We start from the raw sequence: 6,966 nt of genomic DNA, 5'->3' as shown, positions 1-6,966 counted from the left end.
GGTCTGTACACCCGCTGTGCCCATTATGAGGGGCCCCCACCATCCCTGTGCTGAGTTCCCGGGTCTGTACACCCGCTGTGCCCATTATGAGGGGCCCCCACCATCCCTACACTGAGTTCCCGGGTCTGTACACCCGTTGTGCCCATTATGAGGGGCTCCCACCATCCCTGTGCTGAGTTCCCGGGTCTGTACACCCGCTGTGCCCATTATGAGGGGCCCTTGCCATCCCTGTGCTGAGTTCCCGGGTCTGTACACCCGCTGTGCCCATTATGAGGGGCCCCCACCATCCCTGTGCTGAGTTCCCGGGTCTGTACACCCGCTGTGCCCATTATGAGGGGTTACCACTACTTTTGCCTCGTCAGTGCCTGTACAGCAGAGCTGAGAGAGAGGAAGAAAAAAGCAGCACAAGGAGCTAATCAGGTATGTTGCAGTGCAAGAAGCATGATGATAGGTGGAGAGAGCAGAGTGACAGAGAGATGAGTTCATCAGTCTGTTCTTCACCTGGATCACTGACCACGAAGAGCGATATCTAAAGAAAGGGAACAATGGAGTTCTTAAAGTGACACCATTTGTATTATTTGTAATGCGATTAATCCGCCATTAAGATAACAATCTGTATAAGTTCCGGAACAGTGGAAACAAAAAAGCAAACCCCCCCCCTCCCGCTGGTCTCCATGCTGTGTACACCCTAAAAGGTCTCCGTGCCGTGTACACCCTAAAAGATCTCCGTGCCGTGTACACCCTAAAAGGTCTCCGTGCTGTGCACGCCCTAAAAGATCTCCGTGCCGTGTACACCCTAAAAGGTCTCCGTGCTGTGCACGCCCTAAAAGGTCTCCGTGCTGTGTACACCCTAAAAGATCTCCGTGCTGTGTACACCCTAAAAGATCTCCGTGCTGTGCACGCCCTAAAAGATCTCGGTGCTGTGCACGCCCTAAAAGATCTCCGTGCTGTGCACGCCCTAAAAGATCTCCGTGCTGTGTACACCCTAAAAGATCTCCGTGCTGTGTACACCCTAAAAGATCTCCGTGCTGTGTACACCCTAAAAGATCTCCGTGCTGTGTACACCCTAAAAGGTCTCCGTGCCGTGTACACCCTAAAAGGTCTCCGTGCTGTGTACACCCTAAAAGGTCTCCGTGCTGTGTACACCCTAAAATATCTCACCTCTGACCTCAGAGAAGGAGAATCTATAAACTGATACAATCTGTGCACTGGATACAAAATGATACAATTGTCAGATCAGCGTCACCCTCCCATTGGACAATCCCTGAGAATCCGGCGGACACACCGATGGCTCTCCGGCTCCACCTGCTGGTGACATATCAGAGAACGATTCTCCATCATGTGACCTCCACCCAATAATGTCTGATTCCCCGGCATCTCCCGATATATGGCAGCCGGCCTAGCTGGGGTATAATATATTCTATGCTTCTATAGGATGGGGTCCGAGAGTCCCCCCTGAGACCAGGATAAGAAACAATTACCAAAGGCCATGTCCAGAGGAGCCATGAGTGTGGGGGAGGTGAGAGCAGGCCCTGAGTCCCGGGTTCTTCCATCCCCAAATCTCGGTCACCAACGCTGCCTCCACCCAGGAAATCAGGTCAGTGCCCGGCGCCCTGGAAGCGTCAGGAGACAGAAAAGGGGCCGAATTCTCCAACAAGTCAGATGATAGGAAATGAAGGCGGAACATAAACATTTATCAGAGCAAACTTGTGAGACGTTCAAATGACATGACGGCCCCCCGGATCCAGAAAGGTGTCCGAAACACTACAGGAGAGGGATGTGATCATCAGACCCCCTGTGTGTAGTCTGAAGAGGCAGCCCTCCGGATCCAGAGACACCGCAAGGCCAGCACCAAACAAATGTGTTTCTTGCAAGAAAATGATATGATCTTATCCCCTAACATGACATAGGTGTGAAAGTAACAACCAGAGGCCCCAACATGCCTAAAGTGACACTAAACTCCGGAGATAAACCCTAAAAATCCCTCCGAGTCCCCAAACTCTGAGCAACAATGTATCTGATTTGTATCACTTGGCTTTACATCCTCCAATCATCTCTGACACCGTCCTTCCTTCTGGAGGGGGGCTACGTCTGTTCCCCATGGAGCCTGTGTGTGTGTGTTGTAGTCACCGCTCCAAGCTCCGCCCCCAGGGATGGACTACAATCTCAGGTTTAGTTTACTAATTTGTATTGAGATTGTAGTCCATCCCGGGGGGGAGGGGGAGCTTGGAGCGGTGACTTAGATGAGGATGAGGACACAGTGTTCCCTGATGGCAGTGGCCTCTCTCAGCAGGATAATGATCCCGGCCACACGGCACACATGGGTGAAGAATGGTCTGAGGAACATCAAGGAGTCTGAGGTGATGACTCCGCCTCCGAATTCTCCAGATCTCAGTCCAATTAATCATCTGTGAGATGTGCTGGAAGTCCGATCCATGGAGGCCGATCACCTCACAACCTTCAGGACTTATAGGATCTGCTACTGACGGTTCGGTGCCGGATACCACAGCGCACCTCCAGAGGTCTAGTGGAGTCCATGGCTGGACGGGTCAGGAGAAGGGGGGCCCCTCAGTATTAGGGGGGTCAGGAGAAGGGGGACCTCCTCAGTATTAGGGGGGTCAGGAGAAGGGGGACCTTCTCAGTATTAGGGGGGTCAGGAGAAGGGGGACCTTCTCAGTATTAGGGGGGTCAGGAGAAGGGGGACCTTCTCAGTATTAGGGGGGTCAGGAGAAGGGGGACCTTCTCAGTATTAGGGGGGTCAGGAGAAGGGGGACCTTCTCAGTATTAGGGGGGTCAGGAGAAGGGGGACCTTCTCAGTATTAGGGGGGTCAGGAGAAGGGGGACCTTCTCAGTATTAGGGGGGTCAGGAGAAGGGGGACCTTCTCAGTATTAGGGGGGTCAGGAGAAGGGGGACCTTCTCAGTATTAGGGGGGTCAGGAGAAGGGGGACCTTCTCAGTATTAGGGGGGTCAGGAGAAGGGGGACCTTCTCAGTATTAGGGGGGTCAGGAGAAGGGGGACCTTCTCAGTATTAGGGGGGTCAGGAGAAGGGGGACCTTCTCAGTATTAGGGGGGTCAGGAGAAGGGGGACCTTCTCAGTATTAGGGGGGTCAGGAGAAGGGGGACCTTCTCAGTATTAGGGGGGTCAGGAGAAGGGGGACCTTCTCAGTATTAGGGGGGTCAGGAGAAGGGGGACCTTCTCAGTATTAGGGGGGTCAGGAGAAGGGGGACCTTCTCAGTATTAGGGGGGTCAGGAGAAGGGGGACCTTCTCAGTATTAGGGGGGTCAGGAGAAGGGGGACCTTCTCAGTATTAGGGGGGTCAGGAGAAGGGGGACCTTCTCAGTATTAGGGGGGTCAGGAGAAGGGGGACCTTCTCAGTATTAGGGGGGTCAGGAGAAGGGGGACCTTCTCAGTATTAGGGGGGTCAGGAGAAGGGGGACCTTCTCAGTATTAGGGGGGTCAGGAGAAGGGGGACCTTCTCAGTATTAGGGGGGTCAGGAGAAGGGGGACCTTCTCAGTATTAGGGGGGTCAGGAGAAGGGGGACCTTCTCAGTATTAGGGGGGTCAGGAGAAGGGGGACCTTCTCAGTATTAGGGGGGTCAGGAGAAGGGGGACCTTCTCAGTATTAGGGGGGTCAGGAGAAGGGGGACCTTCTCAGTATTAGGGGGGTCAGGAGAAGGGGGACCTTCTCAGTATTAGGGGGGTCAGGAGAAGGGGGACCTTCTCAGTATTAGGGGGGTCAGGAGAAGGGGGACCTTCTCAGTATTAGGGGGGTCAGGAGAAGGGGGACCTTCTCAGTATTAGGGGGGTCAGGAGAAGGGGGACCTTCTCAGTATTAGGGGGGTCAGGAGAAGGGGGACCTTCTCAGTATTAGGGGGGTCAGGAGAAGGGGGACCTTCTCAGTATTAGGGGGGTCAGGAGAAGGGGGACCTTCTCAGTATTAGGGGGGTCAGGAGAAGGGGGACCTTCTCAGTATTAGGGGGGTCAGGAGAAGGGGGACCTTCTCAGTATTAGGGGGGTCAGGAGAAGGGGGACCTTCTCAGTATTAGGGGGGTCAGGAGAAGGGGGACCTTCTCAGTATTAGGGGGGTCAGGAGAAGGGGGACCTTCTCAGTATTAGGGGGGTCAGGAGAAGGGGGACCTTCTCAGTATTAGGGGGGTCAGGAGAAGGGGGACCTTCTCAGTATTAGGGGGGTCAGGAGAAGGGGGACCTTCTCAGTATTAGGGGGGTCAGGAGAAGGGGGACCTTCTCAGTATTAGGGGGGTCAGGAGAAGGGGGACCTTCTCAGTATTAGGGGGGTCAGGAGAAGGGGGACCTTCTCAGTATTAGGGGGGTCAGGAGAAGGGGGACCTTCTCAGTATTAGGGGGGTCAGGAGAAGGGGGACCTCCTCAGTATTAGGGGGTCAGGAGAAGGGGGACCTCCTCAGTATTAGGGGGTCGGAATGTTGTGGCCTCGGCGTATTTGATCGTTTGGGTTCCGGCAGTAAGACGTTTTACTCTTCTATACACAATAATAGCGGCAGATTCAGGAGATCCGATGTCGTGTCCATTACTAATCATTCTACAATAAGGTTCAATGAAGTGAAGGTTGTGCTCTATCAGGGGCCTCGATGGAAGCTGTCCTGTCACTCTCCATATGTCTTCACCCCCGCATTGTGATCATACCCGGTGTGTGACCTCGCGGTGCACGAACGGGGATCATTTTAGATCACATTAGAGGGGTAAACAAGCTGTATGAAGCCGGTTTGGCTCTTGCAGCAGGTTTGTCACTATGCTGCCACATTCCAGAGGCGGCAGATACATATCACAGCTGCTAACCAGGAGCTTAATCTGCCATTGGCTGGCCGGGATACCCGGGACTCAGGGGCCCAACCAGCTGCATGCCAATGGGGCCATTCACTGTCAATGGATGATGCCTCATTCTAACAGGCTGTGGGGACGAGCGCTGGATGTTTGTTCCTTCCACCCACTTATGACTCTTGGGATTTGGGGGGAAGGGGTTAGAGAAATAGAAACTGTTTTCCCAAATATTAAGGATCCTAATACATTTCTGTAACACATGAAAGATGCATTACTGTGTTGCGGTGCAATTCATTTTGAGTGCCACCCCAGCGGACCAAGGCAGTGCATCTGCATTATAGCAGATAAAGGGTCATGTATGACTTTACCCACATTAGGGTGTGTTGGCAGCACATTCATTTTCTCTGCCATTACCTCTTATGGCACTCACAGGCTCCCTGCCAGTACTTCGAATGGCACTCACACGCTCCCTGCCAGTACTTCGAATGACACTCACAGGCTCCCTGCCAGTACTTCGAATGGCACTCACAGGCTCCCTGCCAGTACCTCTTATGGCACTCACAGGCTCCCTGCCAGTACCTCTTATGGCACTCACAGGCTCCCTGCCAGTACCTCTTATGGCACTCACAGGCTCCCTGCCAGTACCTCTTATGGCACTCACAGGCTCCCTGCCAGTACCTCTTATGGCACTCACAGGCTCCCTGCCAGTACCTCTTATGGCACTCACAGGCTCCCTGCCAGTACCTCTTATGGCACTCACAGGCTCCCTGCCAGTACCTCTTATGGCACTCACAGGCTCCCTGCCAGTACCTCTTATGGCACTCACAGGCTCCCTGCCAGTACCTCTTATGGCACTCACAGGCTCCCTGCCAGTACCTCTTATGGCACTCACAGGCTCCCTGCCAGTACCTCTTATGGCACTCACAGGCTCCCTGCCAGTACTTCGAATGGCACTCACAGGCTTCCTGCCAGTACTTCGAATGGCACTCACAGGATTCCTGCCAGTACTTCGAATGGCACTCACAGGCTCCCTGCCAGTACTTTGAATGACACTCACAGGCTCCCTGCCAGTACTTTGAATCGTGGTAGAATCTGGGCCAAAATGTCCAAAACTTCATGAGACAATGCCGGGTATGCCCTCTGATCCGGAGGGGTATTTATGCACCAGCTCTGGAAGTGGCTGCTGCTGTGTCTTCAATCCAGTGTGTGAAGAGCTAGAGTACTGAAGTCTGGTCCAGTTCTGCTGACCCGGATCACTCTGCTAGTCACCTGCCTACACTCTCACCTCCTGCCTTGCCTACTGACTGCTTGTTGCCTAACCGGACTGCCTGCCTGACCATTCTCTGCTTGCCTCAGCCCCAAACTGGACCCGACCCCACCCACTGCAGCCAAATCTGGGGGTCCAATGAGCTTGAAGTCATCCTGGACTGTCGCTGTACAGAGACTGATGTGACTGTGGGGGGAGGGGACATTAGAGTGTAAGCTCCTCTGTACAGAGACTGATGTGACTGTGTGGGGGAGGGGACATTAGAGTGTAAGCTCCTCTGTACAGAGACTGGTGTGACTGTGGGGAGACATTAGAGTGTAAGCTCCTCTGTACAGCACTGCGGTATATATCAGAACTTTAAATTTATAATGATAGTGTGTGTGTGTGTGGGGGAGGGGGGGCATTAAAACATCGTCTATGGAAAATTTGGGGCACTGGTATTTTTCACCAGTGGGTTTCGAGGGATCACGCAATTTTTGAGTTTGGCACGTTGGGTATCTCTTTGCTCAGCACAACCTCATCTTTTATATTTTAGAAATAATTTGGGTTTATATTCTGTTTTTGTGTACTAAACTTTATCTAAAGTGTAATTTTTACTGACATTTTGGGTTTGATAAAGATTTGTGCTCATATATCATATAATAACTTGCAGCCGTCTGTGCTTTCAGGAAATATACGACTCTTGGGGGGTTTTAAAGGAGATCTATGAGGGGGGAGGGGCTTGTCACTCCTCCTCATAGTTCTAGCCGACCTGTGACAATGAGACTGTCACAGGTCGGCTCAGTAGATCGGGAGGTGAGCGAACACATACCGGGTTCGCTCACCTCTCTATCGTGTCACGACTCTCTGCCGTGACAGGGGAGGGGCTGGATTCGCCCCTCCCCGTCCGAACGGACGGGG

Source organism: Nanorana parkeri, unplaced genomic scaffold (assembly GCF_000935625.1).
Source record: "Nanorana parkeri isolate BGI_ZX_2015 unplaced genomic scaffold, ASM93562v1 scaffold2724, whole genome shotgun sequence".
Taxonomy (NCBI): Eukaryota; Metazoa; Chordata; class Amphibia; order Anura; family Dicroglossidae; genus Nanorana; species Nanorana parkeri.
Note: the sequence above shows the minus strand (reverse complement) of the source record.